Raw genomic sequence first — 16,455 nt, 5'->3', positions numbered from 1 at the left:
GCGGACACAAACTGATGGGTCGGTGCAAGGGGATAGGGCTTTTGAAAAGCAGATGCGGCTAGACACTGTAGGAACTGTGCCCTGCTCCCCTCCGCCGCTGGGTACAGACACGTAGGACTGCCTCCCCTTTTCCCTCCAGGGGAATCGCAGAGCTTTGAAATGGCTGTGATGAAGGACAGCTTGCCCCAGGCCCTGCCTCTGCATTGAGACCTTAACTGCGGGTTCACAGTCTGCTGCGATGGCGGGGGCCTGGAGCCCCTGGCATTAGGGTATTGCTCTCTTCCTGCAGTGAAGCTATGCTGGCTCATTGCAGGGTCAGGCAGAAATGGAAAGACTTGCGTTCGTTCTGTCCTGCAGAATTCAACCCTCTGCCTATGGACAAGTTCAGCCACAGGGCCCTCTATCTTACCACTGCAAGGCTCATGGCGCACCCATAGCCTTGGATAGTGCCCCTGGAGGCGCAGAGGGTGAGGTCCAAGATGACCCAGATCTCTTCCCATCTCAGCCAGCAGCTCTCCCTGATATGCCTGCAGTAGAGCAGTGTCATTCAGTGCTCTGGCAGAGCGTGCTGCGGACACATACACCTTATGGAAATAAAGGAAGAGAAACGTTCCATCCTGCCAGAGAGAGACGCAGCGGAGTAGGAGGAGGCACATTGTTCGGGATGCAGGTGGTTAGCCAGAGAGGGTTCCACTGCTGGGTCACAGAACTCCAGGTTCTCCATACCATGCATATCCTTGGCAGCAAAGTCCTCGACTGAGACCTTGCCGGACAAGAGCTTGTCCCAGTTGCGTTTGGACTCCGCCAAGCATGCTGGTATCGAGGGGACACACTGTTTCCCATGGTCGGTACAGGATGGAAGTCTCTTCCTATTGAAGCAGTGTCTTTCAGTGTTTTTGTCCTCCGCGGGGCAGGCCACTCAATCTTCAGCTTGGCTGCAGCCTGTTTGTACACATGGAGTAGCCCATATTCTTCCTCCCCTTCCTCATCCTCATTGTGGAAAACGCACAGAATACTGTCCTCTTCCTCGTCCATCCCCATGTCTCCCTCCAATGCTAGTTCGACAAACAGCAAATTCGGGCAGAAACCATACATAACCTCAGCCCAGCTGGTCTCAGTTGGGAGTTGTTGGGTTGCCTCTTCGCCCAAATGCTGAGAGGAAGAAGAGCCTTGTGGGTGGGTTGCCTGGCGCACCCTACGCTTGAGACTTGGATTCAGCAACTCGTTGTAGTGCTTGCAGGACTTGGAGTTAGCAAGTGCTGCCTGGGCATGCTCCAGTCCCAAGCATTCAACACAAATGGAATGGGTGTCCCTCCCTGACATCTAGGTAAAAGTACTCAAACCTCTTGACGAGGAGGCTGATATCCTACACTCAGCAGCGAGTCCTAGCGGGTCCAATTTGAACAGTTAAGCAGGAAATCAGTGGTTTACGTTGTGCTAAGGAGAGTTTAGGTAGAGCTTGCGATTCTCCATAAGGAATAAAACTATAATGAAGTTAGAGGGAGGGACCATGGGGCCTTATAAGGAGTGAGGTTCCCCACTAATCGCCACGCTCCCTGTCTGTCTTTGACAAACATGGTGTGATTGGAGCTTCCGCAGAGTCCGCCCCTGAAGGGGGTTCCCCATATTGAGAGTCCGAAACGAGTATTTGAAAGAGAACTACAATCTGTCATCTGTGTTGTCTTTGCTTAGGTGTTACCTATGCTTACCTATGCTTATATCTATGCCCAAGTGTTTGATTGTTTCCAGTGGTTAAATTGAACCGGAACTATCCGGAACAGGGCAACTGCACCTTGGTTCAAAGAGAGAGCCAGGCGGATTCGAGCGGGTCCAAAGAGGAGTTGGATAGACAGTAGGATTAAAGTACTAACCCTGACCCTATAACCCTACACGTTGGATGGTAATGCATCGTACTTACAGCAGTAGCCCGAACCCTAGCTTCAACCCTAACCCTTAGCCTTATGTTCATCCCAGGCTCAACCCTTGGCCTAACCTCTCCAAATAGGGCTCCCCCACCTTCACATTTCCAATTTAACTTTTGATCGTTTCCATCTTGTCAAGGTGGAGAGTTGTCGATTTACATAGAGTTGGCCACTTCCATTCCACCACCACCATATAAGACCAGTAAGGGCGTTTTCACAGAGAAAAAAAATATTATTCTATACTGCAGGCTTGTGTCGTCAGAAGTACATTTGAGTTATACCGCAATCTAATACAGTACAACAGGCTAGCACTTAGTTACTTGTCATCATAAGTGAGTGCCATAATACACTGTTTCAACTCATTTCAGGATTTTATGCTGTGTATAGCTAAGTGTTCTGTCAGTGGTGTACAGACTTTCCCCCTGATATTCTCCATCTCAGGCCATAACTAATCTATATTCTGAGGATGAATACATGACAATACATGACAGGATATTCTTCAGCTGCTGTGTTTGTGAAAGCCTGCACACTATATTCTGAGTTGAAAAGGCTGCAGTATCGATCCAGTGCCTCAAATGGTGAGGCCTTTAAAACCATCTCTCCCCTTCCACACATCAAGGCTTTCTTTGAAAGGATTAGCAGATGCCTTTTTGTCAGAAAACCACTATTATAAGCTCCATAAACAGTCCGTTCAGACAGATCAATGCACACGGCATGAGTAGGAGAGGTACTTTAACAGTAAGTAAGTGATATTGAATTGAGGGAGGCAAGACATTCTATTTTTCCCATCGTATTTCATTCCTGAGATGCAAAACAAAAATCATTGAAGAGCTGTTTGTGTTGAAGAACACAAACATTCAATACAATTGATCTAAAAGATCTGTCAAGGCTCGACAAAATAGGGGATTTGTAAACTGCATTTAACTTACTAAGCAATCAGCGATGTCCAGGGCAGTGATTCCTCCTGTGTTGTCTGAGAAGCAGGCTAAGACTCATGAAATGCCCTGTTTACAGCGCAGGTTGAAGTTTATTGTAGTGGATCTTGCCCTGAAGGCAGAACTGAGCAATTTCCACTAGACGGGCCAGCTGCAAAGTCAAAATTGGCTAAGTTGCTTTTTTGTCTTAATTTAAGGTTATGGTTCAGCATTTGGATTAGCAGTGTGGTTAAGGTTAGGGTTTGGTTTAGGTTTAAAATGAGATTTTATGACATTGTGGCTGTGCCAGCTAGTGACGACTCTGCAGAGCTGCCTCCGGGGCAAGATTCATGACAATTAATGCCCACCTGCATTTACAACTGACTTTTTCATTATGTCCATTCAGACAGGTTGATCCAAACAACCACTTAGTCCATTTAAAGTGGATTGCCTGTTGTTCATTTATTTGTTTCACTACTGCCTCGGATTGTAGCTTTTGTGAGGATTGCCATTTTCCTTGCAAATGGATGGATACCAACAATTACCCACAATAGTTAGAACGGCTGAACAGGGAGCCTCCTGAGTTTTTTATTTTTATTTTTTTATTTCACCTTTATTTAACCAGGTAGGCTAGTTGAGAACAAGTTCTCATTTGCAACTGCGACCTGGCCAAGATAAAAGCATAGCAGAGTGACACAGCGGTCTAAGGCACTGCAGTCTAAGGCACTGCATCGCTGTGCTAGAGGCGTCACTACAGATCCGGGATCAATCCCGGGCTGTGTCGCAGCCGGCTGCGACCGGGAGACCCACGAGGCGGCGCACAATTGGCCCAGCATCGTCCTGGTTAGAAGAGGGATTTCCTTAACCCATTGCCATCTAGCGACCCCTGTGGCGGGCCAGGCACATGCACACTAACACGGTCGCCAGTTGGACGGTGTTTCCTCCGACACATTCCTCCGACACATCGGTGCGCCTGGCTTCCGGGTTAAGCAGGCAGTGTGGCTTTGCAGGGTCGTTTTTTTTTCGGAGAACGCACGGCTCTCAACCTTTTCCTCTCCCGAGTCCGTATGGAAGTTGCGGCGCTGGGAGAAGACTGTAGCTACCAATTGGGGAGAAAAATGTGTAAAAATAAACAATCAAATAAAAAAAGGATGGCTGAACAGCATGCTCGACAGATGACAAACAGTATTAACTGGAGAAGAGGGATGTTGAATACATCGGGGGGGGGTCGTAATCAAGAGAGTGCGTAGACACATTCAGTCCCCGTTTTCGAGAAAAAAATGAACATTTGAAAATATACATGCCAAGTGGAGTGGTTCTCAACTCTCAAATAAAGATGTTCTTGTTTAAAGTGGTTTGATGAAGTTCGTATCGTTCATCCAAATATGTGAAAGCACGTATGTTTCATTTAGTCTAATTAGATTCAAAATTACATTTATACAATCCAGAACAAGGCAACGGAACAGATAGAGGTTTATAAATGATCTGGTATAATAATAGCCCAGGAGAATCAGGTGTAATGATATTGCGTCAAATTATACAGTTACGAAGTCCATTATTATTCCATGAAATACCACATATCCTGAGATGGGTACATGTTGTATATGTATACTGTATATTTTACCTCTTGGGGATGTCATTCGAAAACATAATGTTAACTTTCAGTGCTATGCGGATGACACACAGCTGTACATTTCAATGAAACATAGTGAAGCCCCAAAACTGCCCTCGCTAGAAGCCTGTGTTTCAGACATAAGGAAGTGGTGGATGGCTGCAAACTTTCTGCTTTTAAACTCGGACAAAACAGAGATGCTTGTTCTAGGTCCCAAGAAACAAAGAGATCTTCTGTTGAATCTGAAAATTCATCTTGATGGTTGTACAGTCGTCTCAAATAAAACTGTGAAGGACCTCGGCGTGACTCTGGACCCTGATCTCTCTTTTGACGAACATATCAAGACTGTTTCAAGGACAGCTTTTTCCATCTTACATTGCAAAAATCAGAACATTTCTGTCCAAAAATCATGCCCGAAAAATTCATCAATGATTTTGTTACTTCTAGGTTAGACTACTGCAATGCTCTACTTTCCGGCTACCCGGATAAAGCACTAAATAAACTTCAGTTAGTGCTGAATACGGCTGCTAGAATCCTGACTAGAACCCCCAAAATTATCATATTACTCCAGTGCTAGCCTCCCTACACTGGCTTCCTGTTAAGGCAAGGGCTGATTTCAAGTTTTTACTGCCAACCTACAAAGCATTACATTGGCTTGCTCCTACCTATGTCTCTGATTTGGTCCTGCCATACATACCTACACGTATGCTACGGTCACAAGACGCAGGCCTCCTAATTGTCCCCAGAATTTCTAAGCAAACAGCTGGAGGCAGGGCTTTCTTCGATAGAGCTCCATTGTTATGGAATGGTCTGCCTACACATGTGAGAGACGCAGACTCGGTCTCAATCTTGAAGTCTTTTCTGCCTCATATGACTGAGTGTAGTCTGACCCATGAGTGAGAAGGTGAACGGAACGGCTCTGGAGCAACGAACCACCCTTGCTGTCTCTGCCTGGCTTACTGGTGCTCTTTCATGCCGTCCCTAGGAGGGGTGCGTCACTTGAGTGGGTTGAGCCCCCCCCCCCTATTTTCCACCATAATTTGCAAATAAATTCATTAAAAATCCATAGTTGAAGTGTACCTATGATGAAAATGACAGGCCTCTCTCATCTTTTAAGTGGGAGAACTTGCACAATTGGTGGCTGACTAAATACTTTTTTGCCCCACTGTAAATACATTTGATTTGATTTGATACTGTCACGACTTCCACCGAAGGTGGCTCCTTTCCCTGTTCGGGCGGTGCTCGACAGTCGTCGTTGCCGGCCTACTAGCTGCCACAGATCCATTTTTCCTTTTCATTTGTGTCTGTCTGTTTTTACTTTACACCTGTGTCCTATTAGTTCATTTTTATTAACCTCCGCTGCCTGCTATTCTTTGTGCGGGATTGTTTGCTGTTTGCTCTGTTAGGGGTGCGTGTTTGCTCTGTTAGGGGTGCGTGTTTGCTCTGTTAGGGGTGAGTGTTTGCTCTGTTAGGGGTGCGTGTTTGCTCTGTTAGGGGTGAGTGTTTGCTCTGTTAGGGGTGAGTGTTTGCTCTGTTAGGGGTTAGTGTTTGCTCTGTTAGGGGTGAGTGTTTGCTCTGTTAGGGGTGAGTGTTTGCTCTGTTAGGGGTGCGTGTTTGCTGTTAGGGGTGAGTGTTTGATCTGTTAGGGGTGAGTGTTTGCTCTGTTAGGGGTGAGTGTTTGCTCTGTTAGGGGTGCGTGTTTGCCCCACAGGTTTTTGTTGTACCGTTTTGGACTGTAATTAGGAGTGGAGGTTTCTCCTCTGTGTGTTGTGTTTATTTCCCTGTGTGTGTGGGGACTTCGTTTGTGCGTGTTCCCCCAACTGTTGTTTGTTGAGTTGGAACTGCAAATAAACGATTGTGCTACTGGGACTTCCTTGCTCTTCTGCTCCTGACTACTGCACCTCCCTTCTCTTAGGAGGCACGTAACACATACAAGCAGGCAGACCAATGAAAAAAGTGATGTAGAGTACTATATATAGTGAACTATAAGTTTAGGACCATGTTATTATGGAGCTAAATCTAACATGGGCGATAGAAAGATGTAAGAAAGATCCTCCCCATTCAGTGTTCATGAAAATACCATCTAAATGTCATCATGATTTTACACCTTTTTCTTTCCTGTGGCTACGCCACAGCCATTGACCTACAACTGATTGGACACAGTTTGCACAAGGCACTCGTCTCGCTTTTGCAAACTGTTTAGGGTCGTAGGACTTCTACAGCCCAGACAACAAAGTAAAGGACATTTCAGTTGCCCAACATTTCTTCTTCATTGATAAGAATGTTTTCTAGAACCTGGGCATTTTTTTATCAGGAGATGACAGAGCATGTTGTGGTAATGAGGAAAAATGTAAAAATGTAAAACCCCACTGCAGTATCTGTTTTATAAAAAAATCACGCGTGAGCTTTTCTGTAAATAGACAAGATCTGGTCATTTTGCTGCTTGTTTTGCTGATAACGTGTCGCCAAGCTCGAGAAAAGTGGGAAATCCATTTAGGAAAATTTAGACCATTTTCATTGAGTTTATTCCCCCCTCAGGATACTCTCCTGGCTGTCTTGTGCCTCAAACACTTTGATGTCTTTGCATAACTGAGGAGTGTTGCGGATAATGACGAGGACTAGTAAAACTAGGTCGCGAGAGGAGACAGAGTTTGGTTGCCTGCTCGTCACAATCCCATCGGCTCTGTGTGTGTGTGTGTGTGTGTGTGTGTGTGTGTGTGTGTGTGTGTGTGTGTGTGTGTGTGTGTGTGTGTGTGTGTGTGTGTGTGTGTGTGTGTGTGTGTGTGTGTGTGTGTGTGTGTGTGTGTGTGTGTGTGTGTGTGTGTGTGTGTGTGTGTGTGTGTGTGTGTGTGTGTGTGTGTGTGTGTGTGTGTGTGTGTGTGTGTGTGTGCGCGCGCACTCGGACATGGACGTTCATGCAGAAACTGATAAAAACACATTTGGACTCCAATAGTGTATGAGGGAACGGTACACACCAAAGTGTAACTAGAAACATATCGGCTCGGTTTTCCTCAGCACTATGAGTGAAACGTTTTTCTCTTTTGAGGCTTTGGGTGCATTGGTCAGGGCAGAATTGTATACCTGAGGATATTCCTTATAGCATGCAATTCATTACCCTAACATAAATCAGCTTGATTCTGTAGACCAACCTTGTGTGCTCATTTGAATTTGAATTCAAACATTTTTTTGAGATAATATAGCACATTTTCAGGTGACAAGACAATACTAGGGAGGGAGAAACTGTACCTCTTCTTGTCATGTGGTATGAATCCTACCACATGGTATACTTCCTCAGATAAAATTCACACCATAATGGAAAAAATACATACTGTATTTAGTTAACAGAACATCACTGCTGCCTCTCCACGGTCATTAATTAGTGTACACCTGTGATGTTTGCAAGCTACTCTGAATCACCCTCGCAGCGTGAGGTGCCCTAAAGCCATAATCATTCAACGGTGATGTGAGGCAGGCAGATAGCTAATCAAGCTGCAGCGTTTACACAGCTTTGAGCAATAGCAAGAAATTCATGTTGGAGTTCCAGTTGCCAATATGTCATCTTAACCTGTATTTGACTATGGCATATGGTAGGGGAGGACATATACAGTACCAGACAAAAGTTTGGACAGCCTACTCATTCAAGGGTTTTTCTTTATTTTTACTATTTTCTACATTGAGATCATGCCAATAGCGTGCAAAGCTGTCATCAAGGCAAAATGGTTGCTACTTTGAAGAATCTCAAATATAAAATATATTTTGATTTGTTTAACACTTTTTTTGGCTACTAGCTGTGATGTGTTCACTACAATGTAGAAAATAGTCAAAAATAAAGAAACCCTTGAATGAGTAGGTGTGTCCAAACTTTTGACTGGTTATTGTATATAATTATACAAGGAGTGGGTCTAATCCTGAATGCTGATTGGTTAAAAGCAACCATGATGGCTGTTTGTTTTGTTAGCCGAGATTCTCAGATGTCTAACCTCCTCCTGAGCAGCCTCAACCTTTCCCCTCTCTCTGTATGCTTTGTTAATGTCTCACTGACGACCTCACTCCATCCCACTCGTCCCTCTTGCTCTTGCACTCACTTTGTTGGAGGACTTAACTCTGTCCTCCGCAATTCCCTTTCTCTCCTTCCAGGTCCTATTCATCCTTTTGCCCCTGCACTCTGCTTACCATACATTACTCGAATCCCTCTTTATCTTGCTGTCGCCTGCTCTCCTCCTTGCATCAAGAGCAGAATAAGAAGTTGAATAGAATAAGAAAAGAAGTTGCCTTCGATTTCTCCTGCAGTAACAACACATGTACATGCATACGTCATGTCAATGTGGGAACCTTCTGAGAGAGAGAGAGAGTCTAAGAGATATACTCGTGTGAATTACTCACAGGTTGCACCACAGGTTCAAAAGTAGAGTGGCAAAATTTGTTCTTAACTTTTTGGTGGGGCCTGGAGTTTTCCTGATCTCATGACATGGTCAGGTAGAACTCTGGGACCGAATCGTAGGCTTTGACAAAAGATGAATGAAAGATGAATGATGCGCCTTGCCACAGAGATCCGGCATTTACAAAATTACACTGATTGGCCCAAGGCGGGAGCTATAGTAATTAACTGAAATGTGTTAGTCACACGCAATATCTCAATTTTCCTAAGGGTGGGCGTGGCATAATTCGTGTGGGATGACATGTTTACTGTTGCCTTGTTATAGATGGCATCTCATTTCATCCTGTTACCAAGAAAGCTAAGGTAACTGAGCTAAACGACTACCGCCCCGTAGCACTCACTTCCGTCATCATGAAGTGCTTTGAGAGACTAGTCAAGGACCATTTCACCTCCACCCTACCTGACACCCTAGACCCACTCCAATTTGCTTACCGCCCAAATAGGTCCACAGACGATGCAATCTCAACCACACTGCACACTGCCCTAACCCATCTGGACAAGAGGAATACCTATGTGAGAATGCTGTTCATCGAGTACAGCTCAGCATTTAACACCATAGTACCCTCCAAACTCGTCATCAAGCTCGAGACCCTGGGTCTCGACCCCGCCCTGTGCAACTGGGTACTGGACTTCATGACGGGCCGCCCCCAGGTGGTGAGGGTAGATAACAACATCTCCACCCCGCTGATCCTCAACACTGGGGCCCCACAAGGGTGCGTTCTGAGCCCTCTCCTGTACTCCCTGTTCACCCATGACTGCGTGGCCATGCACGCTTCCAACTCAATCATCAAGTTTGCGGACCACACTACAGTGGTAGGCTTGATTACCAACAACGACGAGACGGCCTACAGGGATGAGGTGAGGGGCCTCGGAGTGTGGTGTCAGGAAAATAATCTCACACTCAACGTCAACAAAACAAAGTAGATGACCGTGGACTTCAGGAAACAGCAGAGGGAGCACCCCCCTATCCACATCGATGGGACAGTAGTGGAGAGGGTAGTAAGTTTTAAGTTCCTCGGCGTACACATCACGGACAAACTGAATTGGTCCTCCCACACAGACAGCGTTGTGAAGAAGGCGCAGCAGCGCCTCTTCAACCTCAGGAGGCTGAAGAAATGTGGCTTGTCACCAAAAGCACTCACAAACTTCTACAGATGCACAATCGAGAGCATCCTGTCAGGCTGTATCACCGCCTGGTACGGCAACTGCTCCGCCCACAACCGTAAGGCTCTCCAGAGGGTAGTGAGGTCTGCACAACGCATCACCGGGGCCAAACTACCTGCCCTCCAGGACACCTACACCACCCGATGTCACAGGAAGGCCATAAAGATCATCAAGGACAACAACCACCCAAGCCACTGCCTGTTCACCCCGCTATCATCCAGAAGGCGAGGTCAGTACAGGTGCATCAAAGCAGGGACCGAGAGACTGAAAAACAGCTTCTATCTCAAGGCCATCAGACTGTTAAACAGCCACCACTAACATTGAGTGGCTGCTGCCAACACACTGACTCAACTCCAGCCACTTTAATTGATGGAAATTGATGGAAAATATATCACTAGCCACTTTAAACAATGCTACTTAATATAATGTTTACATACCCTACATTACTCATCTCATATGTATATACTTTACCCTATATCTGTCACACCTTGGTCTTAGTATTTTGTGTTTTCTTTATTTATTTGGTCAGGCCAGGGTGTGACATGGGTTATTTTGTGGTGTGTTTTTGTATTGGGGTTTAGTAGGTATTGGGATTGTGGTTGAGTAGGTTTGTCTAGCATAGTCTATGGCTGCCTGAGGCGGTTCTCAATCAGAGTCAGGTGATTCTCGTTGTCTCTGAACGGGAACCATATTTAGGTAGCCTGGGTTTCACTGTGTGTTTGTGGGTGATTGTTCCTGTCTCTGTGTTTGTTGTCACAAGATAGGCTGTATAGGTTTTCGCGTTTCGTTTGTTGTTTTGTATATTTAGTTATTTCATGTATCGTTCATTTTTCATTAAAGAACATGAGTAACCACCACGCCGCATTTTGGTCCGACTCTCTTTCAACAGACGAACGCCGTTACAATATCATCTACTGCATCTTTATATAATACATGTATCACTAGCCACTTTGTTTACATACCCAACATTAGTCATCTCATATGGATACTGTACTCGATACCATCTACTGCATCTTGCCTATGCCGTTCTGTACCATCACTCATTCATATATCTTTATGTACATATTCTTTATCCCTTTACACTTGTGTGTATAAGGTAGTAATTTTGGAATTGCTATGTTAGATTATTCGTTGGTTATTACTGCACAGGCATTTCGCTACACTCGCATTAACATCTGTTAACCATGTGTATGTGACAAATAAGTTTGATTTGATTTGTGCTATGACTATAGGGATGGGGGGTTTTCTTGAAAGGATCAAACCCTTTCAATTCACCACAAACCTTGTTAATAAAACAGACGGACATATTTTAATTGTATGTCATAAAACTTACTATTTGTTTCTGATTACAGTGCTCTGTAAGTTTTATGTAAGGTAGGGTTACGTTTAACACTATACAGTATACACGGTAGATTTGTAACAAAGTTTTTTTTGTGTAAGCCATAAAACCACTAACCTTATGTTGTTGTCCTGGTCTAGAGGTTGGTTTCCTGGTGCAGGTTGATGTTTATTCTCTTGAGTCTTGTTCTGGAGGCAAAACTGAACAATTTCCCCTTAGATAGGCCAGCTGCAAAGTCAAAACTGGCGAAATTATACAAAAAAAGTTGATAACAGTCTAGGGTCTGACGTCCATATCCGCCTGGTGTGAATGGCACTAAACATCCCTACTCTTCCTCACCTGCAGTTAGAACTTGAGAGCCGTGTTGACATCGAATCCATCCTGGATTATCATTCAGTTGTGGTGAAGTCACGTGAGCCACTGACACAGGTAAACCTCATGGTCTTAGCCATGATTGAGGGCTGTGAGGGTGGATTCCATGTCGACATTCACACCAGATGGATATGGACGTCAGACTATAGACTCATTTAAACAGCAAAGTCCTCCAGATGACATCTATGGCATCAAGACAAATGGATGCTGACGTCCAGTCAGGATAATGAAACATCTCCAGTACATTCGGAAAGTATTCAGACCCCTTCCTCTTTTCAACGTTTTGCTATGTTACAGCCTCATTCTAAAATTGATTCAATTAATTGCTTTCCTCATCAATCTACACACAATACCCCATGTCGACAAAGCAAAAACAGTTTTTTTTTAAAGTGGCAAATGTATTAAAAAAATAAAAAAACAGAAATAACTTATTTACATAAGTAATTCAAACCTTTTGCTATGAGATACAAAATTGAGCTCAGGTGCATCCTTTCCACTGATCACCCTTGAGATGTTTCTACAACTTGATTGGAGTCCACCTGTGGCAAATCCAATTATTTGGACATAATTTGAAAATCCATACACCTGTCTATATAAGGTCCCACAGACCAGTGCATGTCAGAGCAAAAACCAAGCAATGAGATCAAAGGAATTGTCCATAGAGCTCATGAGACAGAACTGATCTGGGGAAGGGTACCAAAACATTTTTGCAGCATTGAAGGTCCCCAAGAACACAGTGGCCTCCATCATTCTTAAAAGGAAGAAGTTTGGAACCACAAAGACTTCCTAGAGCTGGTCACCCGGCCAAACTGAGCAATCGGGGGAGAAGGACCTTGGTCAGATAGGTGACCAAGAACCCGATGGTCACTCAGACAGAGCTCCAGAGTTCCTCTGTGGAGATGGGAAAACCTTTCAGAAGGACAACCATCTCTGCAGCGAGGGATTTCAGCATTCGACTAAGGAGAGCGTGACACCAACCGCCTGTTCCTCTATTGCGGAGTTGCTGGACACTCCACCAATCAGGCCTTTATGGTAGAGTGGCCAGACCGAAGCCACTCCTCAGTAAAATGCACATGGCATCTTGCTTGGAGTTTGCCAAAAGGCATCTAAAGGACCATGAGAAACAAGATGCTCTGGTCTGATGAAACCAAGATTGAACTCTTTAGCCTGAATGCCATGTGTCACGTCTGAAGGAAACCTGGCACCATCCCTACGGTAAAGGATGTTGGTGCCAGCATCACGCTGTGGGGATGTTTTTCAGCTGCAGGGACTAGGAGACTAGTCAGGATGTCACCTCACATTTTTCACTTTACTTGTGTGCACCTACATTGTGTGAGGATCGATGCTGGAGAGAGGAAGCAGGTACAGGGAGAATAATAATAAATAATTAATTTAATAAATAACGGACATGAAACAGGACAGGAACAGCGTCTGGACAGGGGACAAAATAACGACATCAATGCTGACACAGGGATGGAACAGAGGAAACGGACAGATAAAGGGGAGGCAATCAAATAATTATGGAGTTCAGGTGGGTCCAATGAGGTGCAGGTGCGCGTAATGAAGGGGACAGGTGTGCGTAATGATAGGCAGTCCGGCGCCCTCGAACGCCAGAGAGGGAGAGCAGGCGTGACACATTGTAAACTTTCATTCATAGGCTAGGTTGTAGCAACCTCATGATGGGTATAGGGAACATTCTAGTATCATGTAGTAGCCTAAACCTATTGATGTTACGGTGAACTGGGTGAACAGAATATGAATGACAGTCATCCAGCATGGTGTAACAGAAATAAGGCCATGCTGATGAAGATTAAAAAAATTGTCCTCCCTGATCAAAGCACAGTGATAGACATTTGGGTGACATCAATACCAAAAATCAGACATTGTTTTTCCATTGGAATTTGGTTGTGCTTTTAAGATGGTTGAAAGCGTAGTGATGACATTGGAAATTCAACTAACTTTTGGCTGTCTTTTTGAGTGGGTGAGTATAGGTTGTAATCTCATTGATCAACGTCTCAACCAAATATTAGCCAATTATCCATGTTGAAATGACGTGGTGTGCCCAGTGGGAAGTGCCAACCTCTGCAAATCTTCTTCTTATTGGATTTAAATCCCTGAGATTTATTAGGATACACAGAGTATATCCATCTACTGTAGATGCGTCAACATCACAGATATTTCCAAGGATTGTATGAATTGTTGATTTACATTGACACTTTATTATGTTACTCTGTTCTCCCCCCCAAAGCCTTTTCTTATTGAACCCATTGACCGTGTGCTAATTGCTTTTAGCAAAATGTAAAAACACATTTTCTTTCAGAGATCCACACATGTTGCTGCAGTTAGGAGGGAAAAATGTTACCCCTTTTTTTCTGTCACAGCCAATGCTCTCGGTCCTTGATTGACACTCTACATACATCACTCAGTTTCTCTCCTATACAATCACAATGATAGACAGTGCCCACTGACTATGCCAGAGAAGAGTCCTTCACTTTGAAATAGTAATAGCTATGATCATTACCCGGTGAAAATCCAAGCCTACTATAAGTGCATGAACTGCATGACGTGACCTCAATTATTTTGTTTACCCTTGTACAGGGGCTCGGCATAAAGTGTCAATATTTGCCACTGTTTTTTCTGTTCTGGAAGTCTTTTATCTTCTCATAGAAAACCAATTTGAGAGTTTTGACAGAAGGGCTTCGCTTCTAATGGATGTCACCATATTGAGCTTAAACCGATTCAAACAAGTAACTTTTCCCTTAGCCTGTATGCATCTCCTTTTCAAAGTCAAACGGTTTTGAGGATTATAGTTAGATACAGTGCTCTTTTTTTAAAGCAGACAAAAAGTACACTTAAGAAATCAAAGCGACTGTTCAGAATTCAAAGAGTCCATTATTCTTCCAAGGAATGCAAATCAAATCATGGAACTAGACTTCTCCAAACCTACTGAATAAGTCTTCTGTTTCACTGTCTATAAGCCTCCTTTTTACAGTGAGACTATTTTGAGGATGATGAATGGCAAACATTTCTATGCAGGATTTTGAGAGTGGCTGAGGAGAAAAGGTTGTATCTAGAGAAAATTGTAACGTTTGAATAGGCCTACAAATGATTTCATACAAGCTGCACAAATGCAACACAAAGCCTGACACTTTAATAATGTCCTTACCTTCTGCCCTTGTCCGTTCACAGTGACAGGACCAGATTCAGATGTCAACAATTCATTCGCTGTGTGCCAGCCAACATGCTTTCATAAACTCAGGAGCAGCTGCGAATGCCCAGAACAGGTAAGCAGGCTTTGATTCATGACAAATTCAGTTTGATCCCAGTGAATGCATCTATAATTTCATTCAACCAAGGGTGCTTGGATGATGACACATTACAGCTCTATCACCACAATGTTGTCACAGTTACTCGGCCTGATATCATGTATTTTGGCTTGTGTGAGGAATTTCAAACCACTGAAGATTGATAGCCACATTAATAGCCCCAGGCGATCTAGCTATTCATCTTGTAGTTGACCTGACAATGCTCAGTCAAAGGAATCTGGCAATGATCGAAGGGCGAGACCAAATCCAAATCAAATAAAACTTTATTTAATTGGTTGCATACACATATTTTGCAGATGTTTTGCAGGTGTAGCAAAAATGCAAATGTTTCTAGCTCCAGAAGTACAATTATAACAAACAATACAAATAAATCCCCTAAAGAAAAAAAGAAATATTAGAATGAGCAATGTCAGAGTCTGGAATGTAAATATATATGTATATGATGGTGTGTACAGACAATATGGACAGTATATGAATAGAAAATGTGTATAATATGACCTATACAGTCCCGCTTTCAATGACTTTCAGCTTATAAAGGCTTCATAAAGCCTCCATGAGCGCTACATAAATGTGTTACAAAACATCTATGACCATATGCCATGCTCTATAAAGAGTTCATAAATGTGACATAACCACCAATGTCAAATGTGACATAAACCTGATCTTTATAAATTTGCTTACATCCCAGTTAGTGAGCATTTCTCATTTGACAAGATAATCTATCCACCTGACAGGTGTGGCATATCAAAAGAGCATGATAATTACACAGGCGCACCTTGCACTGGGGACAATAAAAGGCCACTCTAAAATGTGCAGTTTTGTAAATCTGCCACAATGCCACAGATGTCTCAAGTTTGATGGAGCGTGCAATTGGCATGTTAACTGCAGGAATGTCCACCAGATCTGTTACCAGAGAATTGAATGTTAATTTCTCTACCGTAAGCCGCCTCCAAAGTTGTTTTCAAGAATTTGACAGTAAGTTCAACTGGCCTCAAAGCCACAGACCACGTGTATGGCATTGTGTGGGTGAGCGGTTTGCTGATGTCAACGTTGCGACAGAGTCCCTGTTGGTGGCGGTGGGGTTGTGGTAGGGGCAGGCATAAGCTACGGACAATGAAGACAATTGCATTTTATCGATGGCAATTGTAGTAGACTGAGTTGTTATTGGGTTACACACAATCCACAACTCGGCAATTTGTTAAATAAGCTATTTATCCTCTGTGGCTACATTATAGGCATTCTCATGGTGTAGTAGGCTATTCTGAATGATTTAATTTCTTTCTGAAAAACCAGCAGTAATTCTATAACTTTGGCAAATATAATTCAATTTATCAGGGGTGCTGCAGCTCCTCCAGAACTCTTCGTGCA

Source organism: Oncorhynchus gorbuscha, linkage group LG03 (genome assembly GCF_021184085.1).
Source record: "Oncorhynchus gorbuscha isolate QuinsamMale2020 ecotype Even-year linkage group LG03, OgorEven_v1.0, whole genome shotgun sequence".
Lineage (NCBI taxonomy): Eukaryota > Metazoa > Chordata > Actinopteri > Salmoniformes > Salmonidae > Oncorhynchus > Oncorhynchus gorbuscha.
This window is presented reverse-complemented; position numbering follows the sequence as displayed.